The sequence below is a fragment of the Pseudophryne corroboree genome, chromosome 4, assembly GCF_028390025.1.
Source record: "Pseudophryne corroboree isolate aPseCor3 chromosome 4, aPseCor3.hap2, whole genome shotgun sequence".
Taxonomy (NCBI): Eukaryota; Metazoa; Chordata; class Amphibia; order Anura; family Myobatrachidae; genus Pseudophryne; species Pseudophryne corroboree.
This window is the reverse complement of record NC_086447.1, coordinates 876,339,903-876,355,143: the sequence shown is the minus strand read 5'-3', so window position 1 is coordinate 876,355,143 and position 15,241 is coordinate 876,339,903.

Genomic DNA, 15,241 nt, shown 5'->3' with positions numbered 1-15,241 from the left:
GAGGCCACGGGTCCTCTGTGAGCATCTCTTAAAGTTCCAGGTACCAAGTCCTTCTTGGCCAATCCGGAGCCACGAGTATAGTCCTTACTCCTCTCCTTCTTATGATCCTCAGTACCTTGGGTATGAGAGGCAGAGGAGGGAACACATACACTGACTGGTACACCCACGGTGTTACCAGAGCGTCCACAGCTATTGCCTGAGGGTCCCTTGACCTGGCGCAATACCTGTCCAGTTTTTTGTTGAGGCGGGACGCCATCATGTCCACCTTTGGTTTTTCCCAACGGTTCACAATCATGTGGAAGACTTCTGGGTGAAGTCCCCACTCCCCCGGATGGAGGTCGTGTCTGCTGAGGAAGTCTGCTTCCCAGTTGTCCACTCCCGGAATGAACACTGCTGACCGTGCTATCACATGATTTTCCGCCCAGCGAAGAATCCTTGCAACTTCTGTCATTGCCCTCCTGCTTCTTGTGCCGCCCTGTCTGTTTACGTGGGCGACTGCCGTGATGTTGTCTGACTGGATCAGCACCGGCTGACCTTGAAGCAGAGGTCTTGCTAGGCTTAGGGCATTGTAGATGGCCCTTAGCTCCAGGATATTTATGTGAAGTGATGTCTCCAGGCTTGACCACAAGCCCTGGAAATTTCTTCCCTGTGTGACTGCTCCCCAGCCTCTCAGGCGGGCATCCGTGGTCACCAGGACCCAGTCCTGAATGCCGAATCTGCGGCCCTCTAGAAGATGAGCACTCTGCAACCACCACAGGAGAGACACCCTTGTCCTTGGTGACAAGATTATCCGCTGATGCATCTGAAGATGCGACCCGGACCATTTGTCTAGCAGATCCCACTGGAAGGTTCTTGCGTGGAATCTGCCGAATGGAATTGCTTCGTAAGAAGCCACCATCTTTCCCAGGACCCTTGTGCATTGATGCACTGAGACTTGGCCTGGTTTTAGGAGATTTCTGACTAGTTCGGATAACTCCCTGGCTTTCTCCTCCGGGAGAAACACCTTTTTCTGGACTGTGTCCAGGATCATCCCTAGGAATAGGAGTCGGGTAGTCGGGATCAGCTGAGATTTTGGAATATTGAGAATCCAACCGTGCTGGCGCAGCACTATCTGAGATAGTGCTACCCCGACTTCCAACTGTTCCCTGGATCTTGCCCTTATCAGGAGATCGTCCAAGTAAGGGATAACTAAAACTCCCTTCCTTCGAAGGAGTATCATCATTTCGGCCATTACCTTGGTAAAGACCCGGGGTGCCGTGGACAATCCAAACGGCAGCGTCTGAAACTGATAGTGACAGTTCTGTACCACAAACCTGAGGTACCCTTGGTGAGAAGGGCAAATTGGGACATGTAGGTAAGCATCTTTGATGTCCAGAGACACCATATAGTCCCCGTCTTCCAGGTTTGCAATCACTGCTCTGAGTGACTCCATCTTGAATTTGAACCTTTGTATGTAAGTGTTCAAGGATTTTAGGTTTAAAATTGGTCTCACCGAGCCATCCGGCTTCGGTACCACAAATAGTGTGGAATAGTACCCCTTTCCCTGTTGTAGGAGGGGTACCTTGATTATCACCTGCTGGGAATACAGCTCGTGAATGGCATCCAATACTGCCTCCCTGTCTGAGGGAGACGTCGGTAAAGCAGACTTTAGAAAACGGCGAGGGGGAGACGTCTTGAATTCCAATTTGTACCCCTGAGATACCACTTGAAGGATCCAGGGGTCCACTTGCGAGTGGGCCCACTGCGCACTGAACTTCTTGAGACGGGCCCCCACCGTGTCTGCCTGTAAAGCCCCAGCGTCATGCTGAGGACTTTGCGGAGGCGGGAGAGGGCTTTTGTTCCTGGGAACTGGCTGTTTGTTGCAGCCTTTTTCCTCTCCCTCTGCCACGGGGCATAAATGAGGCGCCTTTTGCCCGCTTGCCCTTATGGGGCCGAAAGGACTGCGCCTGATAATACGGCGTCTTCTTAGGTTGAGAAGCTACCTGGGGTAAAAATGTGGATTTTCCAGCAGTTGCCGTGGCTACCAGGTCTGATAGACCTACCCCAAATAACTCCTCCCCCTTATAAGGCAATACTTCCATGTGCCTTTTAGAATCCGCATCACCTGACCACTGCCGCGTCCATAAACCTCTTCTAGCAGAAATGGACAGCGCGCTAACTCTTGATGCCAGTCGGCAAATATCCCTCTGTGCATCACGCATATATAGAAATGCATCCTTCAAATGCTCTATAGTCAGTAATATACTGTCCCTATCTAGGGTATCAATATTTTCAGTCAGGGAATCCGACCACGCCAGGCCCGCACTGCACATCCAGGCTGAGGCGATTGCTGGTCGCAGTATAACACCCGTGTGAGAGTATATACATTTTAGGATATTCTCCAGCTTTCTATCGGCAGGTTCCTTTAGGGCGGCCGTATCAGGAGAGGGTAGTGCTACCTGTTTTGACAAACGTGTGAGCGCTTTATCCACCCTAGGGGGTGTTTCCCAACGTGCCCTATCCTCTGGCGGGAAAGGGTACGATGCCAATAACCTTTTAGGAATTATCAGTTTTTTATCGGGGGAAACCCACGCCTCATCACACACTTCATTTAATTCCTCGGATACAGGAAAAACTACCGGTAGTTTTTTCTCACCAAACATAATACCCTTTTTAGTGGTACTTGTATTATCAGAGATATGCAATACATTTTTAATTGCTTCAATCATGTAACGTGTGGCCCTAGTGGAAGTCACGTTTGTCTCATCATCGTCAACACTGGAGTCAGTATCCGTGTCTGTGTCTGCCATTTGAGGTAAAGGGCGTTTTAAAGCCCCTGATGGCGTTTGAGACCCTTGGACAGGCACAAGCTGAGTAGCCGGCTGTCTCATGTCGTCAACTGTCTGTCGTAACGAGCTGACACTGTCACGCAATTCCTTCCATAAGCTCATCCACTCAGGTGTCGACTCCCCAGGGGGTGACAACTGTATAATAGGCAATTGCTCCGCCTCCATCTCATTTTCCTCCTCAAACATGTCGACACAATCGTACCGACACACCGCACACACACAGGGAATGCTCTGATAGAGGACAGGACCCCACTAGCCCTTTGGGGAGACAGAGGGAGAGTATGCCAGCACACACCAGAGCGCTATATATAAACAGGAATACCACTATAAAATGTGCTTTTCCCTTTATAGCTGCTGTTAGTATCAAAACTGCGCCAAATTAGTGCCCCCCCTCTCTTTTTTACCCTTTTCTGTAGTGCAGGACTGCAGGGGAGAGTCAGGGAGACGTCCTTCCAGCGGAGCTGTGATGGAAAATGGCGCCTGTGTGCTGAGGAGATAGGCTCCGCCCCCTTCTCGGCGGCCTTTTCTCCCGCTTTTTTGTAAGTTCTGGCAGGGGTTAAAATACATCCATATAGCCCTGGGGGTTATATGTGGTGTATTTATGCCAGCCAAGGTGTTTTACATTGCTGCTCAGGGCGCCCCCCCCCTAGCGCCCTGCACCCTCAGTGACCAGAGTGTGAAGTGTGCCTGAGTAACAATGGCGCACAGCTGCAGTGCTGTGCGCTACCTTGTTGAAGACTGATGTCTTCTGCCGCCGATTTTTCCGGACCTCTTCTTGCTTCTGGCTCTGTAAGGGGGCCGGCGGCGCGGCTCTGGGACCGAGCTCCGAGGCTGGGCCTGTGTTCGGTCCCTCTGGAGCTAATGGTGTCCAGTAGCCTAAGAAGCCCAATCCACTCTGCACTTCAGGTGAGTTCGCTTCTTCTCCCCTTAGTCCCTCGATGCAGCGAGCCTGTTGCCAGCAGGTCTCACTGAAAATAAAAAACCTAAAACTAAAACTTTCACTAAGAAGCTCAGGAGAGCCCCTAGTGTGCACCCTTTATCGGCCGGGCACAAAAATCTAACTGAGGCTTGGAGGAGGGTCATAGGGGGAGGAGCCAGTGCACACCAGGTAGTCCTAAAGCTTTTACTTTTGTGCCCAGTCTCCTGCGGAGCCGCTATTCCCCATGGTCCTTACGGAGTTACCAGCATCCACTAGGACGTCAGAGAAATATATTTGCTATACTGCGGAAGCTCCTACACTATCAGGGTCCCTTACTTATGATCCTAAGGTAATGGTGGACGAATTTAAAGACTATTATGAATCACTTTACAACCTTTCAGAGTCCACCTCTTCCCCCTCCCATTGGGTCTGAGGGAATGCGTTCATACCTTTTGACGGTTCCTCTACCCTGTATTACGGATGATCAGCTCTTAGATTTGAACAAAGTTATCTCGGTGGATGAAACTATTGCAGCTATTAAGTCCATGAGGTCCTCAGCAGCCTCGGGCCCTGATGGGTTCACAGCCCAATACTACAAACTATTCGCTGCAGACCTAGCCCCACATCTTACTTCCCTCTTTAATAATGTTTTAGAAGGGGCATCATTTGCCCCGGCTACAACCCAGGCTGATATCGTGGTAATCCCGAAACCTGACAGAGACCCCACATTAAGTCAAAGCTACAGGCCTATTTCCTTGCTAAATGTCGACTTGAAGATATATGCCAAGGTTCTGGCTTCTCGATTGGCTCCTCTTCTTCCACTCCTGATTCACCCAGATCAGGTGGGCTTCATACCAGGGCGCCAAGCGCCTGACAGTACAAGAAGAACCATTGATTTAATGCACTCTATCAATAAACAGAAACTGCCAGCAGTTATACTGGAATTGGACGCTGAAAGGGCGTTTGATCAAATTTCGTGGTCTTTTGTCTTTGAAGTTCTACAAAAATTTGTTATTTTCTGGAAGAATCTATGAGGAGATTTCAGCATTGTACCGCTCCCCTTCAGCAAGGGTCTCTGTCAACCAATCCTCCTCCTCTACCTTCGGGATTGCTAATGGTACCAGACAGGGTTGCCCGCTCTCACCCCTGATCTTTGCTTTAACGATGGAGCCTCTAGCTGCGAGGATCCGTTGTAATGCGGTGATAACAGGAGTTACAGCGGGTCTCAAAGAACATAAAATAGCATTATATGCGGACGATGTCTTAATCTCTCTTTCTGACCCTGCCCATTCTATGGCACCACTTTTCTCCGAAATTAACACCTACTCTACATACTCCGGTTATAAAATTAATAATAGTAAGACGGAAGTATTTGATTGTTATGTTCCTGCCTCTATTAAGCATGCTTTAGAAGTCTCATTTCCGTTCGCATGGCATAAACAAAAAATTAAGTATTTAGGAGTTTTCCTGACTCGCAACCACCACCAGCTTTTCCAAGCTAACTTTCCTCGTTTATTAGATCAAATCAAGTTTGAACCTCACTCCTGGTCCAACCAATTTATCTCATGGATTGGCTGCGTGAATTAGGTGAAAATTAACGTGCTCCCTCGGCTCCTATACCTTTTTCAAACCCTCCCTATATATATTTCCCCCTATGTGTTTAAGTTCTTGCAATATCATACGTCTCAGTTTGTTTGGGCTGGTAAACGTCCTAGGGTAAAACTGAGTGTATTGCAACGTCCTTCCCGCAGTGGAGGTTTAGGTATCCCCGACTTCAAAAAATACTACTTGGCAGCTCAACTTGCTCACTGTGTGCAATGGTGCAATCCCGAGGCGAGAAAGGTCTGGGTTGATATTGAGGCGGATGATCTGGGCCTCTCCTCGCTCTCTTCCCTACTATGGCTTCCTAAAACACGTCGCCCCAGATCGGTGCTCTCTCACCCGATAGTTTTGCGCACCTTATTCATTTAGGACTATGTCAATAGGAAATACAATTTAGCTTCCAAGTTCCAACCCGTCCCCTTTAATCCCTCTATTCCATAATCCTGATTTCCCTCCGGGTTTGATTAGATCGGCTTTTCCTCGGTGGAAGAGGGGTAACATTCTATATCTCAATGACATTACTACAGATGTTAGCTTTCCCCAATTTTCCCAGCTTCGGGAACGGACTGAGTTCCTCCCTGCAGACTCTTATCAATACCTACAGATCAGACATTTCCACTCTAAAATGGGAAATCTCCTTACTCAAAGACCACTCACGAGCTTTGAGACACTTTGTTGGAAACGCTCCTCAACTAAAGGCTTAATATCCAATCTTTCTGCACTACTGGTCGGGGAGGCTTCTACCACAGGAGACTCTCATGAGATTGCGTGGGGGAGGGACTTAGGCGCTGACCTGACCCCCGAAGATTGGTCAGAGATTTGGGACAATGCTGCCTCTAGCTCAATATGTGTCAAAATTAAGGAAAACGTATACAAATTGATCTACAGGTAGTATTATGTACCCTCCAGGCTGCGAGCTATGTTTCCTGATACCTCCGACAGATGCTGGAGAGGATGTTCTGAAGAGGGTACTTTTATGCATATCTGGTGGCAATGCCCTAACATCACTAAACTCTGGAAAGAGATTATATTCCTAATTTCCAGTGTTCTTGAGGTTCCCGTCCCCTATGACCCTAAATATTTCCTTCTCCCACTGGGGTTTACTGAATTAACTAGACATCAAAACACACTGGCGCGACATATTATAAATGCTACGACATGTCAAATAGCAACTGATTGGAAGAAGCCCTCTCCTCCCTCTTTAAACTCTATTATCTCTCGTATTTGGTTTAACTATAAGATGGAATATATGACGAGCATAATTAAACATTCTGCCAAATCCTTTGATAAGGTTTGGAGTCCTTGGTTGACATCTCAACATGCCCCTTCCCCATATTTTGGCTAATATCCCACACGGGATAGACATTATATATTAATTTTTTTTCTCATGTATATAATTTTCCCCTTTTTGATCATGACCCTCCTCTCGGGGTCCCCCTCCCCCGCAATGGTCTCACTCTATTCTTCTTCTTTTTCTTCTTTCTCTCTTTCTATCTATCTATTTCTCATACCTTGTCCTCTAACGGTTTGATTTACCGTCATTTGTGAGGACACTCTCCGGTCTCCATAAACAAATGGATTGTCATGACCTAACTTTATTGTATACTCTTTTATCTACGTGAATATATTTCACTGTTATGTATATTTCTTTGTATTGCACTGTGATCTCTTTAATAAAAAGTTTATTAAAAAAAAAAAATACAAAGAATATGCTTGAATTATCTTTGCATTATTCTAATAATTTTTATAGCCAAAACTCTGGAGTAAAAAGTCTATGGCAGGTGAGGCACTGTCTTTTCCGCACATCTCTAATCAAATGTCACCAAATTTCCAGGAGTTTATACTGCTGCACCTGTGTATAATGCCCAGATGTACCCTTTAGCTCATGTATTGCGTGTAAATCTGGCTCTGGTGCCAGCCAGTACTTCCTAAACCATTTAGCTCACCGCATGTCCCTGGTGTCTATGTCTACCTCTCCCTCTTCCAAATCTGGCATGTCATTTTCAGAGTCAGATTGGAGTACATGTGGGAGTGTGCATTTATATGAGACCAGCAGGGGGGCTGAGGAGCCGATTTGTGGTCAGCAGTATGAATTAAAAAATCATCCACAGATTTTTTAAGCATTTGTGTTTCCTGTCTGGCAGTAGCCAATTCAGAGTTAATGTTAGATATCATTCCCTTAAATGAATCCAGCCATTCTGGTTCCTGTGTGCTGCTTCCCTGAGAAGGTAGAGTGCACTGAGTACACAACAGAGATCCCCCTGGAGAAGGGGAAAACTTTGTGTTACAGGATGTACACACAGCCTTTTTGCCAGACATGCTGATACAGCAGAACACACACACAGTAGCAGTGAAATAACACAGTGGCAGTGAAATAACAGAACCCCAGACAGCCTGTATGGGGTGATATAGAGAGGGATGAGACCAGTACACAATGCCACAACAGCTAAAGCAGTGCTTTGCCGGGCATAAACTAGAGCCTTAGATAAGGTAACTAATTTTCTGACAATATATATGCTCCCCCCCTTCTACAAATCACCCTGGTACCAGTACAAGGTGACTTCCGAGGATCTTCGGAGGAGCAGCGCTTCCCTGCATGCAGCCTGGAGTCTGATGCAGCAGGAAATGGCGCCTCTCAGCCACTGGTTCTGGTCTCTGGGAAGCCCCACCCCCTTAATGCTGCGCGGTTCCTGTGCATAATTATACTAGCAGTTATCTCCAAAATGCAGAAAATGGGGTTAAACCCCTTTCTGCACCAGCGCCAGGGAGGGTTTCCGCAGCAGGCACCGCAGCCCGCAGCCAAGTGCTCGCCGTGCCCTTATGCTGCCACTGTAACCGGGGACCCGCTAACCGGGACCCTAGTTTCTCTACTCACCACACCAGTGTCTTCAGCTCTGTTAGGGGTGGCGGCATGCTGTCGGCCTCGTGCACACCCTGGTCGGTAATGCAAAACAGCACCTCATGAGCTTTGTCCTGTCAGCGGGGATCCAAACGATTAACCCTATAATAGGTTGGTTCGGACTTCCCCCCCTAAGTCCCACGACGAAAGCAGACTGGTGCCAGCCAGTGCTGCCTGAAAATAACAAACTAAAATAAAGTTTTGAAGAAAACTCTCTGGAGCTCCAGAGAATGTACATGGCTCCTTGGGCACATTTTTCTAAATTGAGTTTGCAGGAGGGGCATAGAGGGGAAGAGCCAGCACACACTGAAGATTTCTGAAAGTGCCAGGCTTCAATGGACCCAATCTATACCCCATGGTACTAATACCATCCCAGTATCGCCTAGGACGTTAGACAAATGGGCATCTTGGTTAGTGACCGGGACTCTTTAACAGGCTCTGCAGCTATATGGTCTTACACGTCCCTGCAGGCAATGTAACTACATCCCGGCCTTACACTGATTCTGGTCACACACTCTTGTGCAATCAGTCTCTGATTGGGTCATGGTGGCGTAAACAGACACTGAGAACTCATTCTCATTACCAGTGAAAATTCTAGCCTCCATTGTGGTTTTCATGCCTCAGCTCTTGTTTCTACTCCAGCTGTTGTGTTTCTGACCTCTGACCATTTGTGGACTCATTTGTTTGCCACCTGCCCTGACCTTAATTCTGTTTGACTTCATATTTTGCCTATTCCTTTTCGGTTTGCTAAATGGTGAACCTCAATTGATTTGACATTACTTTGTTTACTATGTGCAATGCTCTTTGGTTTTATTGGCTACAGGGCCTCTGCATACACTATTTTGTGGCATACTGGAATGTTAACAGATTTTGGAATGTTCCAAAAGCCTTTTGATTCTTATCAGTGAGTGGGGGGGTTTATGGCCCCAAAACCAGTTAAACCAGTTACTTGCAAACCCTGTCACATGTAGGGGGTGAGGACAGGAAGTGTAGGGGGTTTTAGAGGACAAGGAAAAAAACACAGGCTAGAATTCAGTGTGAGCTGAGGACAGAGATGGAGGGCACAGGCTAGTGTCCAGGAAAAACGCAGTCTGGGGACTGTGGAACAAGCATGGTACTCCACAGTCCCTGGCATTATGGAACAGCATGTAGGTGCTGCTAGGAAGAGCAAAAGATATCCAGATTTGCAGTGTGAGAGCAGCAACAGCATGAGCAATCAGGGACCCTTACCTTCAGGGGTACCCTAGAAGAAGGACGGGAGGTGCGAGTCTTCGGGAGAGGACTATCTGGGTGAGTGGTAGGAAACCATGTCTGGCAGAAGGCCCCCAGTGATGAGTCCATGAGAAATCCCGTTTATATATACTGCAGATATCCCCAAATAAATCTCAGTTTGCGGATGCCGCACTACTGATTCCCAGAGACTGCGCTGGTATGTACAGTACTGTAATGCTGTCCCATCATTGTTTATGCTGTTATTACCAGTGAAGCGAATGGAAGGAAATGCTAACCTGATGTAACCCATATGAATATTACGCTGGAGAGAGGAGAACCAGAAATCAAATGTTATTGTCGTGATAACCCTGTCTGAACTATGCATAAACTGCTTGCTTATGTGATGAGACGGCCTGGTGTGCAATGCTTTTAAAATCACTGATGGACCTGGCCTTGCCCGGCTATCACAGTATTACATCTGGTTATTGTGTGTTGTCTGGTGAATCCTGCTGACTTATCTCCCTCTTACAAGTTAACACGTTACTGTCAACCATTACGATTGTTTCCTTGTATTATGCGGACAGTATTTTTTTTTTTTATAATATTTTATTAGAGAACTGCACATGTATATGACAGAACATACAAGTTACAAAGGGAAATTGAACAAAATCCAATCAATACAGCAGAAATCAAAGAAGAATGCATTGTGGACGTCAAAATTAACTTCACGTAACACAAACCAATAAAAACACACACACACACACACACACACACACACACACACACACACATAATAGAGCATAGGTAAGAGTATATATTTGTATGGGAGATACTCAACTAAAAAGGAGGACTGCCAGATGTAAGTAGTTCAAGGTTGTACCAAGAGGTCAACGAAACTGCAGCTCGTAACGAATCTTTAAAGGATGGAGGCAAGGATTGAACATTGGGCAACCAAACATTAAAAAACTTTTCAGCCTGCTTCTCTTTATTAAGGGACATCTCAAGCCAGTCCATTAAAGTATGATACCCTAGGCAAGAATAAAGATACCGTCAGCTAGTATGACAATATCCATTGCGACAATATTGTTTTCCGTACGGCTGCCGCCAGTTTGGCCAGTAACAGTCTTTGTCCCAATGGTAATCTATTCCTGGCAGAGGATGTGTATATGTCCCATAATTCCCATTCAGGAGTTGGCGTAACAGTGATGTCATAAGTGTATTGACTTATCATCATCCAAAATTTGTGAACTTCAGGGCAGCTCCACATGCAGTGGTACAAATCTGCATTCGGTGCTGCACACTTAAAGCATTTGGAGTCAGTGGGGCACCCATTAACAAACGTCGCTCCGGGGTATAGTACGCCAGGTGTAATAATTTGTATTGCATGTCCATGCAAGAAGCAGATACTAAGGTCTTATTAAGACGCATGAAAGCAGAAAGGATTGTCGCAAGGGGAATATTGGGTAAGTCAATGACCCATTTTGCCATTTCTGTCTGTAGACCAGAGATTTTCAACCTTTTACAACTTGCGGCAAGATTTAAATATTGCCAAGGCACATCATTTTATTAAATTAAAATATAATGGTGATGCATGGTGCAGTTGCGTGTCCTAGGATGTCATGTTGCAGCTTCTCCATAGGTAATGCTTGAGCCACATCTGAGAAAGCCAGAAAAGCCCAACACTGCCTGGGCCCAAAATTAGGACTCTGCAACCACTAAATCCACCAATATTGATCGTTCCAGGGCCTCAGTAGCGGCAACACACTGACGAGCCTGGCTCTGCTTCTATGGCGGCACACCTGGAGACTGCTCAGGGCACACTAGTGTGCCACGGCACAGTGCTTGAAAAACACTGCCGTAGACCCTCCAAATTAATGCGTCTTTTAATATATAAATATAATAGGGAAGTAGTGCACACCTTGTCAATGACATGTCAGACCATAACATAACTCATTCGAGGTGTCTGTGTAAGTTAACTTAGAAAGGACACTGGAGATTAAACTTCGAATTTGGTAATATACGAATAAAGGTATAGACAAGTTTGGGTATTTGTCGCGTAGGTGGTGAAGTGACAATAATGTCAAACAGTTTTCCTGTAAGGTATGGGAGATTAAACGGAGACTCTCCTTGTGCCAAGTCATTGACAGTGGTGAACCCCACACCAAGGGAGTACCTACAGTAGCATTAAGATGGAGCAAGAGGAAAATCGTGTTATGGGCCGAGAGTCCTAAACCAGATCTAGCTAGTCTCCAGGCAGTGCGGGTAGTGGTAAGTAAAAGATTACTAGTCCCATTAGGGGCAGGGCCGTCTTAACAGCAGTGTAGGCCCGTGGGCACACCAATGCACCTGGCCCCATACCCATCCCCCAGGGGTGGGGGGTGCTATCAGCGGCAGCATTAATGTCCCGCGGGCGGTAGGGGGTGTTCTATCTTCCACTCAGCATGTAGGACCTGGAGCAGTAATTTCTGCTAAATACTCCTTTACTGTACAGATGGGGCTAAACTGTAGAATGGGGCATTGGGCTGAATGAAGAAGCCCTAGTACATGACTTCCAGGGAGGTAGGGGGTGTTTAATACATAGGGGAGGGGTGGATAATGGAGTAGGCTTAATATTTATCAATTTCCGGTGGGAGGGCAGCTTGCTTGACTGCAGATAATTCAAGTTCCTGAAAATATAGTTCTTAGCTGTGAATGGGATAAAAAAAACTAAAGAGTGCCACCTTTCAGGAGGTAGTGGGTACACCTTTCAGGACGTACTGGGGACACCTTTCAGGAGGTTCTGGGGACTTGGGGATCAGAGTTCAGGAGCCAGAGCAATCCACCAACAAAAATCTAAAACTGCATATTAGGTGTGTGGAGCTGGAGCAGTGACCAGCTGCTTGAAGGCTGATATATCTGGTTCTGGGCATAGTAGAGACAAGTTGCCAGTGTCCATCAAAAGGGGAGAGTCACAACTTTAGGATTATACCCTCAGAAAAACTCTTAGTCAGACAAAACCCGAGATATCTGGCTGGAAAGAGCAATTAACAGGCTTGGATGGGGCCCACTGCTTTCAAATCGGATATCTCCGGTTCCCCATGGCCGATTTTCAAAAATCTGGTACCCCTGGAAAGACGGGACCCGCAGCTATCAGCCTAGGGCCCTTATACTCCTGGGGCCCTTGGGCAAGAGCCCATTGAGTTCATACAAAAAGACGGCCCTGATTAGGGGGGTGATCAGAAGGCCTCATGTGCAACAAATTGGATAGAGCTATGGCCCTCATTCCGAGATAATCGCTAGCTGCCGGTGTTCACTGCATAGCGATCATTAAAAAAAACAGAAAAACTATGCATGCGTATGGGCCGCAATGCACACGCGTGGCATACGGGTACAAAGAGCATCAGTGTTTTGCACTGCTTCTAGCGATGATTCCATTCGCACAGCCGATCGCAAGGAGATTGACAGGAAGAAGGCGTTTATGGGTGTCAACTGACCGTTTTCGGGGAGTGTTTGGAAAAACGCAGGTGTGTCCAGGCGTTTGCAGGGTGGGTATCTGACGTCATTTCTGGGACCTTCGTTGCAGCAATCATCGCATAGAATAAGCAGGGGTGTAGCTAGGGGTTTGGGCGCCCCTGGCAAAGTAAGGGACTGGCGCCCCCCATATTTGAAATAGGGAAGGTGCATGTGCAAAAAAATTATATTTTTCTCCTAGTCCGTAGAGGACGCTGGGGACTCCGTAAGGACCATGGGGTATAGACGGGCTCCGCAGGAGACATGGGCACTCTAAGACTTTAGATGGGTGTGAACTGGCTCCTCCCTCTATGCCCCTCCTCCAGACCTCAGTTATAGAACTGTGCCCAGAGGAGACGGACAGTACGAGGAAAGGATTTTTGTTAACCTAAGGGCGAGATACATACCAGCCCACACCATACACACCGTACAACATGGTATATACTAAGCCAGTTAACAGTATGAACAAAACAGCATCAGCCAGAGACTGATCTCAACTGTAACATAACCCTTATGTAAGCAATAACTATATACAAGCCTTGCAGATTTTGTCCGCACTGGGACGGGCGCCCAGCATCCTACGGACTAGGAGAAAAAGATTTACCGGTAGGTTTAAAATCTTATTTTCTGTTACGTCCTAGAGGATGCTGGGGACTCCGTAAGGACCATGGGGTTTATACCAAAGCTCCAGACCGGGCGGGAGAGTGTGGATGACTCTGCAGCACCGATTGAGCAAACATGAGGTCCTCATCAGCCAGGGTATCAAACTTGTAGAATTTTGCAAAAGTGTTTGAACCCGACCAAGTAGCTGCTCTGCAAAGCTGTAATGCCGAGACGCCTCGGGCAGCCACCCAAGAAGAGCCCACCTTCCTAGTGGAATGGGCCTTTACCGAATTTGGTAACGGCAATCCAGCCGTAGAATGAGCCTGCTGAATCGTGTTACAGATCCAGCGAGCAATAGTCTGCTTAGAAGCCGGAGCGCCAACATTGTTGGCTGTATACAGGACAAACAGTGCTTCTGTTTTCCTAACCCGAGCTGTCCTGGCTACATAAATTTTTAAGGCCCTGACTACATCAAGGGACTTGGAATCCTCCACGTCACCCGTAGCCACAGGCACCACAATAGGTTGGTTCATATGAAACGACGAAACCACTTTAGGCAGAAATTGAGGACGAGTCCTCAACTCTGCTCAATCCACATGGAAAATCAGATAGGGGCTCTTGTGAGACAAAGCCGCCAATTCGGACACCCGCCTCGCAGATGCCAAGGCCAACAACATGACCACTTTCCAAGTGAGAAATTTTAATTCAACTGTTTGAAGAGGTTCAAACCAGTGAGATTTAAGGAACTGTAACACCACGTTAAGGTCCCACGGTGCCACTGGGGGCACAAAAGGAGGTTGTATGTGCAGCACTCCCTTTACAAAAGTCTGGACTTCTGGGAGAGAAGCCAATTCCTTCCGAAAGAATATAGATAAGGCCGAAATCTGCACCTTAATGGAGCCTAACTTTAGGCCCATATCCACTCCTGACTGTAGAAAATGGAGAAAACGACCCAGCTGAAAATCTTCCGTAGGAGCATTCTTGGCTTCCCGCCAAGATACATATTTCCTCCAGATACGGTGATAGTGCTTCGCCGTTACCTCCTTCCTAGCTTTGATTAGAGTAGGGATGACTTCCCCCGGAATACCTTTCCTAGCTAGGATTTGGTGTTCAACCGCCATGCCGTCAAACGTAACCGCGGTAAGTCTTGAAACACACAGGGCCCCTGGTGCAACAGGTCCTCCCTGGGAGGAAGAGGACACGGATCTTCTGTGATCATTTCCTGAAGATCTGAGTACCAGGCCCTTCGAGGCCAATCTGGAACAATGAGTATTGTCTGCACTCTTGTTCGTCTTATGATTCTCAATATTTTTGAGATAAGTGGAAGCGGAGGGAACACATAGACCACCGCCACTGCCTGAGGGTCCCTCGACCTGGAACAATACGTCCGAAGCTTTCTGTTGAAGCGTGATGCCATCATGTCTACTTGAGGAAGTTCCCAACGACTTGTTACCTCTGCAAAGACCTCTTGATGAAGTCCCCACTCTCCTGGATGGAGATCGTGCCTGCTGAGGAAGTCTGCCTCCCAGTTGTCTACTCCCGGAATGAAGACCGCTTTTCCGCCCAGCGAAGAATCCTGGTGGCTTCTGTCATTGCTGCTCTGCTCCTTGTCCCACCCTGGCGGGTTACATGCGCCACGGCTGTGACGTTGTCTGACTGGATCAGAACGGGTAGGTTGCGAAGAAGATT